Source organism: Pleurodeles waltl, chromosome 1_1, assembly GCF_031143425.1.
Source record: "Pleurodeles waltl isolate 20211129_DDA chromosome 1_1, aPleWal1.hap1.20221129, whole genome shotgun sequence".
Lineage (NCBI taxonomy): Eukaryota > Metazoa > Chordata > Amphibia > Caudata > Salamandridae > Pleurodeles > Pleurodeles waltl.
Window position 1 is genome coordinate 389,325,687 of NC_090436.1, and position 20,648 is coordinate 389,346,334.

Consider the following 20,648-nt stretch of genomic DNA (forward strand, 5'->3'; position numbering starts at 1 on the left):
ATGTTTAAACACTGACTTTTAATAAATATGTTACTAAAGCATGATGTGGTAGCGCACTGTCCTTTACAGACAGTACATTTCCAAGAAATGTCCAAAAACATCCCCATTAAGTTGCAGCTTTAATGATATATATCATTTGCACATCACCAAGTAAAGTGTTCTGACTTTTTTCATTCTATTAAATATTTTTTCATCACACAGAAGTAGAAAAAATGGTCCTTCAGAGCTACTGAAATACATTTTGTGTTAAGAAAAACCAGATACCAAAAGCCTTTGGTTTCACATAGGTCAGACAGTTCACCTTACAAAATCCTGGAACTCTGCAGTCAAGAGGAAAATGATTTGCATTGCAAGAAGACAAACTAACTTTTGACCTGGTCTGTGAGCAGAGAGCAAATGTGACATGAATAAGATTTAAAGTCATCCTAATTGATCATTCAGTTTCTGACTGAACAAAACACCTATTCTTTGTCCATTTGCCAGAAGGGTCCAGTGGAATCCAAAAACAGCTGGACCTCATAAAATAAAACTCCCAAGTAGATTTTTGGAGCCCTGCTCTCTGTTCCACCATTCTACACCCTCCACTCAGCGACACTCCACTCTTCAGCACTCTATGCTACTCCTACTTAATTTTAACCATGCTGAACAGCAGCCACGCTGGTGTACATTTCTAAAACACACTAGCATCAATAGCTCTTGTATAGGCGAGACCTATTGGTTTTGCAAATGCTTGTTCAGAAACACTACCATTTTCTTGCATAAATATGCAGTTAACAACTTGAATATTTATGTTGGTGCCATCACACAGTTTACTTCTGTAGGCACTAGGGACCAAAGACGTCCTGCTGGGCGCTCAGTTTGAGGTACTGCTCATAACAGCTGAAACCAGAATCATCCCACTGGCCCCAGGTGACCTGTAATGGCCGCCGCCGCCTCCCTGCTTCTGGCCCACCCTGCGCGCCGTAGTGCCTGCCCAATCTCTGGCTTCTTGCACCACTCGGAGTCACAAAGCGAAAGGGCCGTCTCATCTCCACGGCACAGTAGCGCCGCCCCAGCTCCCTTTGATCAGCTTGTCACAAAGAGAATGTATTTCTTTCAAGTTGCGAATGTTCTTCAGATCTGACCCGCTTCCGGATGAACCCTCCCAGTGTCGGGCACTTTTCATTTCTTTTTTCTGATTTACGATCGAACTCGTAGTCTCCTCATTGGGGTTCTGCATTCCCTTACACACGAGGCAAAGGTTGGGGTGTCGTGTGGTTTGACTTTTGGTTTTGTGAGGGTCTGGGCCACCGCACTGTTTGATGCCGGCTCTCCAGGCGCTCGCTCTGGGGTCAGAGAGAGGTCAGTTCTCTAAACAACAGCCACGTTTCAATAGCTCTCACGGCTCCTTCTTCGGGCTGGCCCATCTGAAAACGTCCTTTCAAACGTCCCCACTGGAAGCTTCGAGGTGCCTGCCCTCGTTATTTTGTTGATTGTCCTGTGGCAATGCCTGTATCCCTCCTTCCCTTACCTGTGTTTGAGAAACATCTTGCACGGAAAAGAATCCTGACGCAGAAACACTGGAGGCATTTTGAGTTGTTGGAGTTTCAGAATAATGTTCCACTTGCCTGTTAGTGCGCTCTCTGTTACAAGGTTAGTTGTTTTCAGGTGGGACTACTTTATCTCTGTATAATTGCCACCCATGCGTGAAGTGCATAGATCGAAACACCTGATTTTGTCTTTATGCTGGATATTCGTTTATATTTTCATCTAAATTTGAAGCCGTTTTCATAGTAAATTCTGAAGGGCCCATTAGCACTTGTGCATCTTGTCATGAAGATTCAAACTCCCTGTAATAACTTAAGGTGGAAAGTTAGGGAGTCCACTGAAAAAGGAGGGAAATTGGCAAGTATGTAGTAGTTGTTGGTATTAGTATCCCTGGTTCCTTGACAGCAGAACCCTTCCTTCATTATCCCGGTGCATCAGAAGCTCGGTGACCCTGGAGCAAGGCCCCACAGTGTCCCTGAGCCGGAACACCTATTTGTACCGGTGCCAAAACCCCAATATGTCTTGGTACATAGTATACCGTACAGTGCCAGACCACCTGCGTGCCATTTAGCGGGTGTGCTTCCGAGCCAAAAAGCCAGAGTGACTCTGAGCAAGAGGCCCCTCCTGCACCAGAGCGCCTGTAAATCCAATCACTAACCTACTGTGATACCAACTCACCCATGGGCCTCGGAGCCAGATCACCAGAAGGCCTCTATGCCAGAGCACAACATAGCCCCGAAGGTGTCCTCAGCCAAAATCTCTTGGTAAATGTGAGCCAGAGCCCCTGTCCGCCTGTGAGCCAGAGCCCCGGAGCATGCCTGTGAGCGGGAGCATGCCTGTGAGCCAAAGCCCTGGTGCACCTGTGAGCCAGAGCCCTTGTGCGCCTACGAGCCGGAGCATGCCTGTGAGTCAGACACCCGGTGTGCCTGTGAGCGGGAGCATGCCTGTGAGTCAGACACCCGTGTGCCTGTGAGCCGGAGCATGCCTGTGAGTCAGACACCCGGTGTGTCTGTGAGCGGGAGCATGCCTGTGAGTCAGACACCCGGTGTGCCTGTGAGCCAGAGCCCCGGTGCACCTGTGAGCTAGAGCCAGAGAATGCCTGTGAGCCGTAGCCCAAGAGCACCTGTGAGCTGGAGTGCCGGTGCGCCTGAGCCAGACTCCCTGTGCGTCAGTGAGCTAGAGCCAGGGCAAGCCTGTGTGCCAGAGACCTACTTCCCTGGAACACCGCAGGACCAGTTTCCCTCGGTCGGATTATTTTTACATGTGTTGACAAAGGATCAAGTTAGATTCAAGGAATCGAAATGGATGAAGAATTAACAAAAATCCATAAAAAGATGAGCAATCTCTGATTACATGTAGGTTACATTTTTGACGTCCTTAATACAATTGTTCCTCTTCCTCTTGTTTACTTACTGGAACTGTTGATATTGTATTTCTAATGTGAATAAAAAAAAAAAAATCAAAAATGTAATATTTGTGCTTGTAATATAGTTAGAATCATGAGGTGCCAAGTGGTTTATGTTGGGAGAGGCCCCCGTGCAGAGAGGAAGCAGCTCGCTACTCTGTTCATTTGGAAGAGTAAACGCAGTATGACCACAGCGATGCCTAGTGCGTGTGAAACATGGGATGACCAGAGTGGTGGGTTGGAAAGTGCTTGGTAGACAGTGAAGCAGCTTAGGCGTTTTCGGAGCTCACTGTTGTACACCATTCAAGGAAACCAGGGTTCCCTCTTATTGAAAGCTGGTTTGCATTTTGACTGGTGCCTTGCTTGCGTGTAGTGAGAAGATGTTGGTTGTAAAACAGACTCCTTGTCCTACAGAGTGAGCGAGTAAGTGACTATGGTAACTAGGTCACGGGGTTTGTCATACTTGGAAGGTGAATGTGAACTGGGTGTGTCTCCTGTTTAAACCCTTGGTTGTAAGTGCCATTTAGGCATCATTGGGGTGATGTATTCAATAGCATCATAAGGGTGGGTTAACCTTTTAGCCAAGTGATTGCACATTCTGGCAATTCGGTGGACACGAAGAGTCTTCAGCTTGCCTGAGCCAGAATATTCTAAGAGCACCTGCGAGTGAGTACATCAGGGAGACTGAAACCCGATGTGAAAGGATCCACCTAGTGTTGAGGGTGCTTTGCACCCCTAAGGCAGTGCCTGCTTGCAAGGATCTCCCTATGGTGGGTCATGACCTGTGTAGCTATCCAAGAGTTGGACAGGTAGGCACTAGTCCAGCCGGATCCCTCTGATCTGCTTGGAGCTGCTCGATGGACAAGCGAGTCCATAAGCTGGCAGATGACTGTGCAAGAGAGGCCTGGAGGAGAAGAGTAAATGGACAACGCATGTAGGACATCATGAAAGAATGCAGCCCTGAAGGTGATATGGAAGTTCTCTAATTGAGAACGAACCCTTCTGGATGGTGCACTGTCTGTCCTGGGAGGAATGCCAGGCATCTTTCTAGGGGTCCACGCTGTAGGCAGACAGGTAGCCCACTCCTTACATCCGTCCCATCCAGAGAGGGATCCACTGACCCGCGTGCCTGCACTCCTTCTCGCATGATTCTCCCCCAGGACCCTACTGCTGCCTGGGTCTGGAGTTGAGGATGCTGCAGGGTTTAGGGGACCAGGTAGCATATGCTGCTAGAAGGGAGTAGATTCACTCGGAAGGTTTAATGACAATGTGACAACTATCCGGTAGTTCATGTGACAAAATCACTCCAGCTGTATATATACGTTTCTGTTCTGCCCGTGTTTTGGTGTATATAATTGATGACAATACACTGGGTATCATAGTGAGCCTAACTCCTCACATCCTCGAAGAGGGATTACCCATATGCCACAGGGTTGTAATTCCTTGAGTAAAGGATTGTCGGCGCAAGGCGTTTGCATCCGAGTTGCTTCTTCTTGGCTTCCACAGTACTGCAAAAGAAAGTGTCAAAAGCCCAAGGAGATGGTGGAGGGCTACAACAAGCGAGTAGTGAAGTGCGGTGATGGCGAGGGAGTTACGACCATTAGTGTACTTGGAGAATTGGAACTTAATGGAAGGCCCATCCTAATACGGGGAGCAGATGCTCTCGTCTTCTTGTCACGACTCACTTCCAGCCATCCCTATGCTGCTCCAGACTTAGCGATCCATTCCTTTGAATTTGGATTTATGCATGGGGATTTTATGAAGCTGGGCATGACACATCGTTGTTTTGTTTTAAAGCCGACTCTTGCTGACTGCAAGGAAACATCTCATTTCACTTCTCTTTGGCGGGCCTTGGAGGAAAGTTTCAACTGCTCTTGACCTCAGCGGATGGCCTCTTGTGTCTGTCAGGTTCATGCAGAGGCCCTTCTGCTAGCTGCCGCCTCAAGAGGGCTGTGATTGTCTGACTAGAATTCTGTGCAGAACACGAGGGGTATCCCGCCAGATCTTGGATCCGGCAGCTATTACTGAGCCGGATCTGGGCAGGCCCCAGTGAAATGTGCTGAAGTGTCCCAGTATAACTTCCCACACCAGGACACATTCGGCAGTGCCTGCTTTCCGTTCTGAGCAACAACGTGCAGGCGCTGGGGGGGACTTTATTTTCACTTCCGGCGGGGTACAATACAAAGACCTCATTTAAAGAACCAACAGCCCTCCTTTTGTTCGAGCATCATCCTCTCTGGAGCCAAACACCTAGAAGCCAGTGCAATGGATGGAAACAAAGGCACACAGTGTGGTACGACTTTAGGCAGGGTTTTGACTTTGTTCAGTCCATATAGGTAAGAGATATGCATGCACTGTAAGAATGTCAGATGCATCACTCTGTCTGAATAATTAAGCAAATCATTTAAAGAGCACTTAATATTTTTTTTTAAATTCTATAGTCCTGCTTACCCCAGTGTAGGGTGTCAGAATGCTTGGCATCACCCACACACATTACACAGAGCCAATAATATACCATGCACATGTGTAAATCCACGTACAGGAAATGTTACATAAGATAATGAGGGTTACAAGGTGTATACATATTGTCTTTACTGAATATATTAAGAGTCTAAGTTCCAGAGAAAAACAGTCAAGATTTAAAACCTAATGCAGAGTTTGGGGTTGTTTGAAATAATAAGACTTTATTAATACCCAAAGGCATCTTTTTTTAGCAACCTTAGAATAGTAACAGATTGAGGACAACATTGGGTACTAACCCATGCCTCCTTCTGTGCTATATTAGGTTTACAGTTTGTAAACTGCTTGTAAGGATCTGTGTCCAAAGCAGTAACTCCTCTCTACTGGAAAATAAAATCTGTGATTTGCATGTTGCATGATTGGCTTTACAGCAGACGCATTAACCCGCCACGCTACTTTGGAAAAACACACTGTCACTAGACAAAACACGGATCTCTACAGCAAGTGCATAAGTGACAAGAGTCATCTTACCATTATTATTACCATCCTATCAGAATTGCTGGGCACAGAAAGATCTCTGCAGCAAGTGCCCTAACCACATACTATGTTTGAAAATGCAGCCTTGTTGTGTCCATTAAATAGGCCACAAAATATTTAGCATCAAATGTCTCCTTGTTGCCAATATCTTTACAACAGTTTTTTTTTAAATAAATGCACACGCTGTCTGCAAGACTCTGCTTTTCATAACTCCGTCCCTCGTGTGTCCACTTACTCTTTGCGTCCACACCCTGACTCCTAATTTATTTTTCCAATTCCAACACTTATGCAGGGTACACCAAGTGCCCGCCTTTTTAGTTTGAGTGTAAGCGTACGACCTCTTGTATGCTTTCAAGTATACTTCTTCTGTGTGCTTCCAGCTATTTCATTTGTTGGTGCCCACTTCTGCTCCATACTGGAATCCCACTCGCAGCTCCACCAGTGCACTGCAGTTCACACACTACAAGCCCTCAGCCGTGCCAGTGGCAGCAACCCCACACCCACAGTTTGTCAGAGCACCTCAGTTCTTGCAGTCCGTACACTCTGCTGCTACTGGGACCTCAGGCGCAGCTCCATCAGTGCACTGCAGTTTACCCACTCCAAGCCCTCAGCCGTGCCAGTAACACCACACACGGTCTATCCGAGCACCTCAGTGCTTACAACTAGTACACTCTGCTGTTCCAGTACAAGGACCTTGGGTGCAGCACCATCAGTGCACCTCAGTTCCACCTCGGTGAGGTCGCTTCCTATACTATACTGGGACCCCACTCACATACCGTTCCATTACAGCAGCTCAGTTCTAATATTCAGTCCCACTGCCAAGCCAATACTTGACCCAAAAGAGCAAAAAAACAACTCAGCCAGTGCACCTAAGTCTGGCATCCAACGCTGCTGTTGATGTGAACCACCACAGCTCCGCCAGAATCCATCAATTCTAACATTCAGTGCACCTTTCTTCTCAGTGCTAAGGTTCACACACACACCCTCCAGGACTCCTGGCTTCAGTGGTTCAGAGGCAATGCCACTCCCACGGTGGGCCCCACTCACAGCTTCACCAGGGCACCTCCAGGCTAACACTTGGCAACACTGGCACACCAATACTAGGTTCCACACATAGCTCCATTAACATACCTCACTTCTCACCTTGTGTACCCGTTACTATTCCAGTACTGCAGCCCACATACAACTCTGTCAGTGCACCTCAACCCTAACCTGCAGCGCCCCATTATTCCAATACCAGGAATTACACTGCACTCCGTTTCTCATTCCTCGCCCGCTGCCTTTCTGTTATTCCAGTACTGGGCCAGGACACAGCTCTGTCTATACCCCCAATCCTGAATTGAAGCACCCCAATAATGCTGTATTGGGGTTCACATACAACTCTGCTAATGCACCTCCTGCTGTTCCGCAGTGCCCCAAGCTGTTCCACACTCTGACTTAAGTTTGAGGATGTGGGGGAGCCAATTAAATCTATTCTGAGCTGCAATCTTTATTTGGGAGGGTCTGGGTCTGTTTCACTTATCTCAGTTTGTTCTTTCCTTTACTCTGTTTACACTCAATGTTTTCTTTCTCCCCCACTTTTCTCTTTCCAGGTCTTAAAATCCACACACTAACAGTTTGGCTCTTTCTTTCAGCTGTTTGTCTAATCTGCTCCCCTTCCCCCCCCCCCCCCCCCCCTCTTCCTCTTGCTATCTCCTCTTCCAAACTTGCAAAAACTTGGTTACTTCTTTCCTTGTTTCGTTCCTCTTTTTTTCTTCATCAGGCTTTCATTCCTTCAGTTATTTTTTCTCGTCCTTTCATTCTTTCTTTGTCTTCTTTATTTGCTCTTTCCTTTGACTCACTATGCATCGTTTCATTTTGTTTTTTTAAACTTTTTTCCTTCCTTTCTCTGGTGTTTTTCTTATCTTTATCTGAAAATTCACGTTTTACTGTAAATCCCTCTTTTTCCCCTGAGTATGTGGAAGCCACAAGTCACTTCTCAGGACCCAAATTATAAAAGTCTTTTTCCATTCTGTGTCTGTGGGAAATATCAATACATGCATGCCCTGGTTCTTTCTCTGCTTGTTTCTCTCACCATCTTTTTTTCTATAATGTTCATTTTTTATTTTATTTTCACACTTTGTTCATTTTTTCCTCTTCATTTGCTAGCTTCCTTCCCTTTTTTTCTTTTGCCTCACACATTTGCTCCATTTCTTCTTAGTTGTGTTTTCATTTTCTCGTTCTTTCTTTCTCTTCTTTATTTCTTTGTGACCCTCCTTCTCTTTCTTCCTTTTGTCTGATGTATTCCTTTCTCCTCTTTTTCTGCCCTATCCAAATTCTCTCCTCAGGACTAGTTATCACTTGGGCCCAGAGACCTGTGGACCTCACTCAACTCTAATTACTGCTGTATTTTCTTCCGGAAATTGCAGTCAACCATTTTCCTTTCTTACTCCAGGGCACATGACACCGTTTCTACGCCACTTGTCCTCTCCATCTTTACTCCTGACTCCCTCTTTCCTTTCACCCTCCAACCTGTCCTAAATGATATTTTTGTTATGGTGTTTTGAGCATTACACTCTAATGCCAAAAATTTATTTCTGATGAAGGTTTAAATGATGATTGTGTATGTTTTAATACTCTCTCCTTATTACAATTATGATTATTATTCAGGCAAACTTAATGTTCTTATAACACTATAACTGTTTGAACACTATTGTTATGTTTGGGTGGCCCTTCTAGTTTATTTCTCCTCTGTGGCTCTTTTGTCTTTTTGGGGGGGAATTGTGTTAGCCAGCGAGCAACTCTGGTGGTGGGGTGGTGAAAGTGGTATTTTATTGGAATTGGAATTGGAATTAGCATGGCAGATTTAAATTATGATGCTAAATGGCAACTTTTTCATGTTTGCTGCAGATAGAGGAAGAAGTTAAATGGAAGTGCTTTAGTTATATGCAGGGCCACTGGAATTATATAGTGTGAAAAGACTAAATTATGAGGCAGGGTTGACCAATTTTAGTGCCAAAAAAGTCCCACTATCAATTTACAATGCTAATGAAGCAAATATGACGCCTATTGCATTGCAAATGCTTGTTTAATAATAGAGCGAATGTGCATGACAGTTGCCCAAACCTATAGATAGGCCAATATGCTCATTTAGAATGAAGACTCTTCCACAATGTGTCCCAGAGAGCTACAAATATACCTGTTAGGTGGGTGGCTGCTGCTCTCAGCTTGTCAGCACTGGTGTATCCGTGCCTTGCCAGTCACTGCCCCGCCTCGCAGTGGCAAAGCTTGTGGAAAAATTGAAAGCATGTTGGCAGGGTGTATCTCAGCACAGGAAAAGATCTAGTTTTACTTTGCGAATCGGCATCTTTTTATGGCGTGGTTTCCACCCGGCTGGAGAAGCAATGCAGCTCCGGGGCGCGGAATGTCGCCCTCCTTTGAAAGGACCGTGCCGCAGTATATAACTCGACACCCCGTGTCTGCAGCCTGACACCTCATAACACCGTCAACTTAATGTGTTTTCAGGAATGTCCTGTCAACAGAGAAATGGTAGCTGAGAGTGCGCGTGCCTGTGTATCCAACAGCCAGACATGTCATGAGTGGCGTGAGTGAATTCCGTGTTGCCAGGTGTGCAAGTAGCAGCTCTGTTCCGGGGCCAGAGCAGGAAGTGCCATTCAGCACGTGTACGCCTCCGCTCATGAACCGGCATTGCAAAATGTTCGGGAACTTCCGTTCTCGCTCGGGCAGTTAATGATGTCACAGTAGATCAGTACCTCAGATGACATCATCACACAAGCGAACATTCTAGAATGCTTTAGTGTTGGTTGTTTTTAGAAGTCCAGGACTGGGCAAAGAAAACTGCCTTTTGGTGCTGTATACTGGATGGGATACAAGAGGAGTCTGATGGGCAGTGGACCGAGATTCTCGGCACAACAAGCCCTTAAAGTTACCCTCGAGGAGCAGCATCATGGACGTCATTTAGAGGTCGCCAGGGGTCGTAGCTGCGACCCCTGGCTTGCCCATTGCGCACCGTGGCACCTCCTTTGCGATCCCTGGCCTCCGCGGGGGCAAATTCACTGCCAGAAACAGAGGCCGCTCCTCCTCATGAAGGTCAGTTGAGGCTCCACTTTCTTTGTTTTCTGTCAATTTTTTGTGGCACAGATAGTGAATAATAGCATATTATTCACTACTAGTGTAATAAAAAAAAGTAGTACTATTAGAGATAATATGCTCTTCCATGACAGTTGAGGTAAGTAAAAAATGCTTTTAAAAGGTTGTGTGTATGTGCTTGCGGGTGAGTGCGTTTATGTGAAGCAGTGTGTGTAAGTGTGCATTTGTGTGTGAGTGAAAGTGGAGGTCAAAGGGCATGTGATGTCACTTCCACTACCCCTGGCATTTTGGCGAATTGACGTCCATGAGCATCAGCCAGTGTTCTTGCGGTCACATAAATGAGTCACTGCTACAGAGAAATACTGCTTTAATATAGCCTTAAAGCCCGCCGTAGTGGGCTCTACTGGCCATTAAAGGCCCACTCCAGCGTTAAAGGCCGGAGGCGAGGGCCTTTAACAAGGGAGCGGGCCTTTAATTGCCGATAAGGCTGGTAGAACATTCTGCCACCAGAGGGCAGAATTTTCTAATAAATAAAACAAAGTCCTCATGGAGCCCAGGGGAATCAAAATTCCCTCGTGCTCCGTGAGGCCTTTGCTCACAGCTGTTGCTGTAAACAGAAAGAACATTGGAATGTTGACGCTCCAGTCAGAGCTAGGAGCACTCCATTGTCTGCAGTGGAGATCCCAACATTCCAATGTTCTAATATAGCCTCAGAACCCGCCGTAGCGGGCTCTACCGGCTATTAAAGGCCCGCTCTCGCGTTCGGCTCGGGCCTTTAACAAGGGAGAGGGCCTTTAATAGCCGGTAGAGCCGCCACAGTGGGTTCTAAGGCTATTAGAACATTCTACCACTAGAGGGCACAATGTTCTCCTAAATAAAACAAGGGCTTCACGGAACCGGAGGGGATTAAAATCCCCTCAGGCTCCGTGAGGCTTTGTTCACAACTGCTGCTGTGAACAAAGAAGATTGGAATGTTGGCGCTGCGGGCTTTGACCGGCCAGTAAAACCTTGGTGCACTCCATTGTTTTCAATGGAGCTGCCAACATTCCAATGTTCTAATATACTTTATACCACACTATCAAGTCTATTGCACTATTCTCAGTGCTTAATTTGTGAAAGAAAGAGAACTGGTGCTTGAAGCTCTACTGAGAAGTCTACCTTCGGTGAAATTAACCGTTGGCACTGGTAGTCTTCAATCCATTACCAGGCACTCCCTGTCACATTTCACGCTCTTGCAGGTTTTTGCTTTTTCATTTTATGTGGGTTTTACTGTGTTTTTTCTTCCTCAGTCTTTCCAATTTGTGTGTCTTTCCTTTTGTACTCAGTAAATATCTGGTACAGGAAATATGTTCCTGTCCCCCAAAATAGGTACCAGTGGCCCCCACCGGCAGCTACTAGCTCAAATTAAGCACTGACTATTTTTCATAAATAGCTATAAAATCTGACTTTTTCTCCGATCCATTTAGAATAGTGTGCTTTCAAATATCATAAACATATGGGGAAAGCTCCCCTGCCTCTTCTGGTCTCTCCCCTGGAGGGTCAAATTCTCTTGCTCGGTGCAGTATTTGGCTGGCATTGAAATGCATTTCATGGCTCCTGTGTGCTGTCAGGTTCAGCTCGGATATCAGTACACATGCATAACACTAACAAGTTACTCTGTACAATAAATATTTAATAAATATGCGTAGTTTTGATGAGAGGAGGCAGAGGTGAAATAAAATGAGCACATTTATTTAAATGTTAATCATCTGGAGTGTGAGCCCTGAATCAAAACCACTAAATAATATTTAGAGAGGTGTGCGTAAGTGAGAAGTAAAATCGGGCAGTGTTTCACAGAAAGAAAGGTGCGTGTTGGTAGGTACCATTCACCTGAGTGGCTGGTGCAAAACCAGTAACAGTGATCAAACAAGCATTTGCAAAGCCAATAGGTCTCGCCTATGACACCTATTGCTGTTGTCAATGTTTTAGGCATGTTGCATAGCTCCATGACTGAGTTTTTTTTTGCTATGATGCAGCCACCACTGGCAATGAAGGGATGGGGCAAGCTATGACAGGAGTGGGAAAGCACAGACTGGAGGGTGCAGTCAACAACATGGGGCTGGTAGGGGGCAAGCAACACCATGCAAAACTGTGCGGGGGAAGCAACCACATCTCGGGCAAGAAACAGTGCAGGGTGGGAAGAGACCAGCAACATCTGGGCAAGCAACAACTGGAGCAAGCAAAACAACACAGGTGAGACGTGACAAGCAACAAATCAGGAGGGAAGGGCAAGCAACAAAAAAAATGAATCTGGCCTTGTGTAAGATAATGTGGTACTAATGTAAAGCACTCCAATACTCTCGGGCCAATGTTGCAGTATAGCAAAAAAAAAAAAAATTGTGATCTTGTGTTAACGTAATATGTTGCTCAAATGCCCTTGTGTCAAATTTGTGCTGTATTTAAAAAATAAAATAAAAATAAAAAGCACCAAGTGGGTCAAGGGGACAGGGTAATGGCCTTAAAAACACATACACTCTTAAAGAGTTCTGCACCTCCAAGAAAAAAGTAGCTCTGAAAGCTGGAACAATGGAAGGACACTGGGTAGGGAAGCAGTATTTGGGCCATGCCGCAGGGGATGGACAAACACAAAATGGAAGTGAAGGTAGCACATGGTGGCCAAAGAGAGCAAGGAAATAAGTGGCGATGAAACCAACCAATGATCAGCAAATGGTGGGCTCTAAGCCAACTGTAAGTAAATTAGATGTCACACAAGCAACAATGCATGCACTGTCAAGTGAGGCTTAAAAAGTCGTGATTTGTAAGAGCCAGAAGGCAGGAATGGGTGGAACCGTTAGTCTGATTAGACAAAAAGAGTGACTTTTAGCCAATCATTGGTCGGTATGTCATGTGGCTTTTCAAGGAAAAACACAAAATATGAGTTGCTGGACATTTCCGTCTTAAAACATTTTGCCCTTTTACTGTGATGGGTGGAATTCCCAGAACCAGCAGAATTGTATCCATTTGCCGCTCATCGTAACAGCATGGTGCTGTATGACGCATCCCCATAAAGTGCTTGCCGATTCTATATGTAAATTGTTATTTAAGGTATAGTGACGCTGAAAGCATTGCACCACATTGCATGTTACAGGAACCGTGGGTCACCGTAAGATGGTAACTAGAGTCCTTTCCACAGAGGCTTATAAACATCATTTTATTTAAAGCTTATTTAAAACAAGTTTTATTTCTTAAAATATTAAGGGGCAAATTTCCAGTGAAATGAAGGGCAAGAGTTTTCGCTGATTTCCTTCTACTCTCCAAGATAAAGGAAGTATTGCCTGTAATAAAGCTGATCTTAGCACAGAAAAGGATTGTAAACAAGATGAGTGCAGCTACTGTAAATAAAACATGTTGACCTTACTAGTTCTTACCTTTGCCCTCAATTGTTCTTCTAGGTATGGCTGCTAAAGTATTTCTGCCACCCGCTGAACAAGAAGCCCTCTGTGATTGGTGAAAGCGGTGAGTATCAAAATATTGTAGGCTCCCTTCCATTCATTGCAGCTATCGATGAGTGCTTGAGAAGACCTGCTTCAACCACACTGACCATCCAGATACAGCACCTTTTATGGTACTGTAGATAAAGGCCCTCATTGCGAGTGGGCCAGAGCAATCTTCAGTTGTCTGGTCCCCATTTCTATCTTTTCTGCCTTGACAGAACCTTTTATATTTCTGTATGAAGTAAGCACTGAATTGTATACGTCATGTTTAACCATTCCGCATACACAGGCGGCACTCTCGAAGGTAGGTTCTTCTAGGAGCACCCATGGGCATGCACGTGGTGCTCTCCAGAGTATGCATTTTGGAGAGAGCACTCGGTGGGACCGTCGCCTCTGTTGCACTGCTATGCAAGCACACATCATATAATAAGGGTTAGCCTTTGGGGTGCCCCAGCATCAACATGACGCGGGCAATATATGTTTATTAAGTACACGTTTAACTAAATGTCAACCCTAATATATAAAGTTTGAGAACATTCCTAACTATAGTTTTCATGCCTGGTGGCTTCTAGGTTGATGCAGAGCCCCAGCAGCATTTTTAGAGCATAGCAGGCTTGACTCATGGTTTCTTTTTGCTCGAGCTGTGTGGCCCTCTGCCATTAGACATTGCACCGAGCGTGTACTGTACAGACTCTTCGATCATTTATTCATTTACAATACAAACTTGTTTGCACTCTCGCTGTTCCCCACCTCTGGCGCCACTGCCTAAGGTCTTGTGAATGAAAGTTAGAGGTTACGCTCCCACATAATTTCTCCTTTGTATGGAACACATTTGCAACTTCTGTGTAGTTCACCCGCAATCCTATAAATACTCCAGGAAATCTGTGAGAGTTGTTTCCAAGAGTACTCACACTTGAAATCTGTGAGAGTTGTTTCCAAGAGTACTCACACTTGAAATCTGTGAGAGTTGTTTCCAAGAGTACTCACACTTGAAATCTGGACTTGAGTATCTCACACCAGATAGAAGATTGCGCACCAGTAAATCTGACAAAAATGTGTTATTTATAGGTGTTCTTTTTTCTGTAAGACCATTCTTTTCCACAGAGACACTGTCACTAGCACCCCCGTTACACAGAAGGGTCTTCCCTTCCCAGCCTTACATTTGCAAGGCACTTACTCCTCTGAAAGGAGCACATGCACCTATTTTTCAAGTGTCAACCTAGCTGCAAGACATCGGAATACCCACAAACATACATAACTGAACAGTTATTTGCACCACTTCTGAAGGTTGCACTAACCAGGGACGTTGAAATGAACGAATGCAATATTGACCAAACTATTACTTTTGCGAGTGCACTTTTAGAACAGATAATGTTAGCAATCATGATTGTGCGAAGAGCCATTGGGATTTTGCACATATAATTGATTATATTAACTTTATGAAGCATATCCTAATTGTTTTAGTGTTTCTGCTAGTAATTGCACTTCAAGATATGGGTTTTTACTAGGTTTGTTTAACACCCACCACTGAGGAACTTATGTCTCCAGATGAAAAATGGGAAATGTTTGTCTCTTCTCCCAATCAAAACGGATCAAAAACTTTAAATAGTTATAGAAAATACCCATCCACCAAATTCGATAAATTCACCAAACTGCAGAGGGTTCAGTTCTTTCTAAGTCCTTAATACTTTTTTTTTTTTTTAAACATGGAAATGTTGAAATGCTACCTGGTTTATTTTGCATATTATATATTGATGCGCTGTTAATAATTAATTAATTCCGCTTTCAGTTGTGAATGTCCTAATAATGCGTCCATGGTTGGGAAATATTGATCCCACTACATTGTTATGGGAAATGCTGGTGGTTTTCTTTCATGCCTGTACCCTTGGCAACCATGCTGGAAGCGGGCTCTGATCAAAACGTTCCAGTTTATAGCGGACTATCCATACTAAAGACACGTGGTCGTATTACATCAGGTGAGCATTGCAAGTGCTTGTTTAAGGCAGGACCCACCACTGTTTTGGCCTTCCTGGTACGTTAAGTATCGGAAAAGCTGGTGCAGCACTATTTTACCACCTTGGACAGTGGCAAAGAGTTGCTTAGCATGGAAATTTTAAAGGTATGTGTTATTTTTGGCTGGAAAAGTGGTAACATTTGACATCATTAAAGTAAACTGCATACCATAATATTCATAAAGTAAAATATAGCACAATTAAAACATAATAGGGCCCACCCACAGCCACACTGGAGCATGCCATTACAATGCAATAATGTAGCAAACAAAACACAAAACCTATCACCACCCCCCAACAAAACGCAACATTACAAGTATGCACAAACCTTGTTTTCACAATTTAGCACCACCAGGTACCCACTTTCATAAAAAGTTAGTAAAAGGTATTTGCACCAATATTTTGTGATCCGGCCCAATATGGCTGCAAGCTTACTTTGTGTCTCGCTCTTTTCCATGCGTTTTGGGTTAACAACCAGCATTGGTGAGAAATCCCATTGAAACATTGCACTGTAGATAATTATTAAACTTTTCTTTTGTGTTTATGACCTACAATGGAAACTAGTAGTCAGTCCACCCAGAGTGTTATTCTGTGTTAAAGTTGAAGCCTATGGACAGAAATGTACACACTCCTCCATTTCGTCTCTTGACATAATCCTGTCTAATTGTTTTCATCTAACTGTCTTCCACATGCATTTTCTAAAGTGGGGAAAGACTAATTTTAATCTTCGTATAAGAATGGACATTTACATGCTGCTTTGTGTTGCTGAGTATTATCTTGTTCCTAGCAGCTAACTGCTTACTACTAAGGCCCCTGTAATAAGTATGTGCACTCCAAGTAGTGAAACCTCCAGTGATTTAGCAAGTCTAGCATGAAGAACCTCATCCATTGTTTGCTCTGCAACTCCTTCAGTCTCCAGCTCCCTTGTTGGACTGAATGACATCAGTCCAAGCTCCATCATGGATTCTAACAAAGCCACGCTTCATTCCCTTTGAACTGATAAAGCATAGTAAGAGTTACAGTTGATGATGGAATTCTACACTTAATCCCTGCAAACTAATGCATACTAAAACATAGAAGAATTCGTGCAGAGAAAACCCTGTGTATGAGTTTTGCAGCTCAGAACTGGGGTGTAAATATGTAGAACTGCTTCATTTCCACCCGCTCCCCCAGATTCGGAACTGCTTAACTTGTAACGGGGAGGTAATATTGCACCCGGAAAATACTGCACCTGTCAGTGCTAGTTTTTACAGGGCGTGGTATTAAGTCGAAAGGGCCAGGGCAAAAAAGTGAGAATTTAAGAGGTTTCCACCAGATAACCTGAGGCAGATGGGAGATTCTCGCTATACAGGGAAGCCAGCCACTTTAAAAAGCATTTTCTGAAGGTCCTGTAGTTAACAGGGCTAGAGCTAAAACGTCAGTAAGTACAATATGCCCTGCAGGTGTGTAGAAAAGAGCATGCACCCACTGTATAGATCTGCGATCAAAATATAGAAAAGTGAGCAGGGTGAATGTAATCATTGGATAATAAGCGGTGGACCCTGTCCAGGTGTGGGGCAAGCCATTGGACGATCTTTCATCTGACATCTAGCCAGTACCCATCCAACTCTGACAGGTTTCAATGACATTTCGCATGCCCAAGTTTCTTGTAGCTCTTGGGTGTGTTAGGTTGCTGTTTGGACAGGTTCAATCTTAGTGCAACATAGCCACCAGCACTATTCAGCTTCTTGGTTTGTAGTGTGGGCACTTGAGTAGACGTCAGCTCTTAATACCGTAGAAGTGGCCATGGTGATGGAAATAGATGTGTTGGGTAGTTTATGGTGGGTAATAAGGGCAGTTGAACAGAATACAGTACTCCGAGTTTATGCTCGAGCTCCTTCCTAGCCACAACATTTTCTTCTTTGCTTTTTATAGAATAGCTCAGTAATGTTATATCCGTTACCACCACAAGGTTTAACCAGGCTTCCAGTGCCCCACAGCGATGCATAGGGGTTGAAGAAACACCAGTGGCTTCCAACTGAGTTTGGAACCAAATATAATATTCTATGACCCATACGCAAAGCACACTGGTGCAGACGCAGGACATTGACAGACTGATTGTGCACCAGCCAAACTCAAAAAAGATAAATTAAACCTGGCGGGAAATCCATTAGAGTACAGGGACCCAAACTCTGAATTGGCCTGAGCTCTCAACTTGAGGCAGAACCTAATCCTCTGTATCGCAGGAAACACCAGAATTAGGAACTATTCACACTGTTATTCAATTGAAAACATTCATGAACAAGGAGGCAATTGAAGAATGCTGGATCGCGGCTCTCGCCTCGCATCCAGATGGACTCCTAGCTACCTTTCAGTGCCCCTGTTCCTGCTGTACTCGGAGTGTTCCAAAGTTTCTGCAAGGTCACGCTGCACAGAACATGTAATCAATTAATTTCTATGGCTGGGGTGGAAATCTGTATTTCTACTTTATTCAACTAATAGAAACTCTTGGAGTAGTCAGAGCAGTTGTGAGTAGTCCCTGCCATCTGCTTTGTGATTTGTGGCTCAAGGTATACACTTTCTCAGTCCAGACCAGTGTATGGCAGAGAGTCACAGATCTCCTTGATATGTGTGTGAGTAATGTGGTTATGCAGAATATTTCCCCACTTGGTACTAGCTGTACGCATATCATTTTTTCCACGGGGTACCACTGCGTCAAGTTCAAGTATCCGCCAGCCGTTGTTCACTCTTTCTTGCGGACTTAATTTCTTTGTCTGCCTAAATAGAATGATTTCACAGCAAAATGTGCCTCGCCCAGTGTGAACCATTCGTGTCGGCCTTCTCCCAAGTTTTGTGATCTACAGCATTTTATAAATGGCCTTGGGGGGAAAGGTTAAAAGCTAACTTATGTCTGCTGCTTGCATGGCTAAAACAATGAACTGACTGACTGTGTGCCAAATAAAATAAATAGGCTTGCACGAAGGGCTGGAACTGCTGCAGGGTGCTGTCGCTGTGCGGTGCAGCAAAGTCTTTACTCCAAGAACGTCACTAGCAGAACCAGCTAGATGCAAATACAAGGGGATCACTGTCCCTGTGTAGTACGCTGGTCTGGTGGCTCAGTGGACTGATGCTCCACTCCACGAGTCTCGGTTTGACCTTATGATCACTGATTCAGATCTCAGTGGGTGCACTCAATCTTTCTTCCTTCCAGTGTATATAGAATGAGAACCCTAGAACTGGGTAACAATAAACATCTGCTATTCAGGCCAAAGATGCCCCAAGGGGTGAACATGTGTTTTACAAATAAACATGTCTTCCATCCTTTTTTTTTTTTTTTTTTTTGATTCACATGCTGTACATCATTCCGCCAGCTAGTGGTTGAGTCCGATGCTATCCTATCACACAGCATGTTGTTGTCTCGGGCATCCCTATACTTGTTGCATATACCCTTTCACTTCAGCTTGTAAAAGGGCTGCAAGGTCTACAGAAAAAGAGTACAGATAGACACTTCCTCGAGGGTGACAAGATTGCTCCATGTCACCATGGCGCCATGTTGTCAGTCCTCTACTTTCTGTTTAAAAAGGAGTAAGGCAGTCAGTCCAGTTGAGTGAAGGAAATCCAAACTACAAAGCCCACAATGCACTTACTACTTAAATGACAGCTCAGGATTCTAAATCCAGCCACATAATGTAATCTGGTCACAGTAACTTCTGTATCAATATATTCCGGCCTTGTAACTCATTGCGTAAAGGCAGAATTTCACTTTGGAATTGAATTCTTCTGGAAAATGAAGCTGTCCCAGTACCACTGTTGCATGGCCAGACTTGCTACCGATGGTACTAAGTAGTGTGCAACACCAATCGAATCACACCTCGGTGTTCTCATTTACAGCCAAGAGCTGTGGAAGCCAAGATATACAGTCATGGATGTTTCATAGAATGAAGACCCATAAAAATGGGCTGTGGTGAGAGCAGGAGATATCATCACATTGCTTTGTTTCTAGTATACTCCCTGCAGCGGCCTTGAGTCTAAGGAGTTTAGAAGGGAAGGCCTCTCAGCGTGGGCACATAGGCCGCTCTCTAGGGCACACGTGTTGTGCCAACTTTCCACAATATAAATTTCACCTCCTGTGGTCCAGCAGCAGCAGGGGGGTCTTCTCCACTTCGATGGTGAGTAGATCCTCTCCATTAGGAAGGGTTGGTAAGAAATGGAAGGCAGACACGGGCTTGTGGACACGATGTCCTGGTTGGGCATTGACACGAGAGGTAAGAGCTGCCCTTCGTCAGGTTACTTTAGGATTGTTGGAGGAGATGAGTCTAATTTCTACAGTCTGAAAAGGTTTGCTCCCTTTATCATTTACACCTGCCCTCTAGGTACACTGCGCCTGTCCTTCGGATTGTCCACTGCTTCGTAGGTAATTCTTAGATGTTTGTTCCTATTCTGATTAAGCCCTTCTCTCAGTACTCTAGTTTCTGTCTATCTGCTGGCCCCTGCTGCATGTCCTCCCATCCACTGCACCTTCACCCTGCTGAAAACAGAAATGCTGTTCTACCTTCCCCTCTCCTGCCATGCTGGTCAGTCTGTATCTTCGCGCTTTTTCCATCAAACTGCATTCACTCAATCTTGTTTGCTTCTTCGACCCTCCTTTTTTTCCTACATGAATCTCAACTGCATCCTCTCGCAGGTGGTGCTTCCACAATCTTTCTAATATTCACTCGCCTCTCTAAGATTCTTATTCTATTCTCGCCCTGGCTTGTCTTCACTACTGCGCTTCTCGCTAGGTTAGACTTCTGCCTCCTCTGGGGCTAGTATTTATACATCTCTCATTTGTCTCCTCATTTCTCTTCTAATTCTCTTAGTGCACCGGCGTCCACTTAACTCCATTTATGGCATGTTACCTTTAAATGTTTTCCTGGCCTCGCTCCTAATTACGTATGTTCTGTAATTTCTCTCTGCACTTCCACCACGTGCATCCTTGGCCTTGCCTCTCAATTTATTCTTGCTGTTCTCCATCTACGCTGCACCCAACTGCAGTGCTTTAAATGGGCCGGTACTCCGCAGTACTGAATACCCGCACTTATTCATTTTTTCCCTAGAGTCCTTGCACTCCTCCGTGACCAGGGAGATCAGCAGTACTCGCGGACTTTTAGCAGGAGCAGCTGCAAA

General features: G+C 44.7%; 1 protein-coding gene across 2 annotated transcripts in view; it reads left to right on the forward strand.

The window, feature by feature from the left end:
- Positions 1-20,648, forward strand: part of LHFPL2 (LHFPL tetraspan subfamily member 2) — a 313,091-nt gene that overhangs the window by 149,920 nt on the left and 142,523 nt on the right. For both annotated transcript variants that reach the window (XM_069223350.1, XM_069223340.1), the window contains exon 3: positions 13,450-13,513. The gene's annotated coding sequence lies outside the window, so the exon portion shown is untranslated. The remainder of the gene's footprint in view (positions 1-13,449; positions 13,514-20,648) is intronic.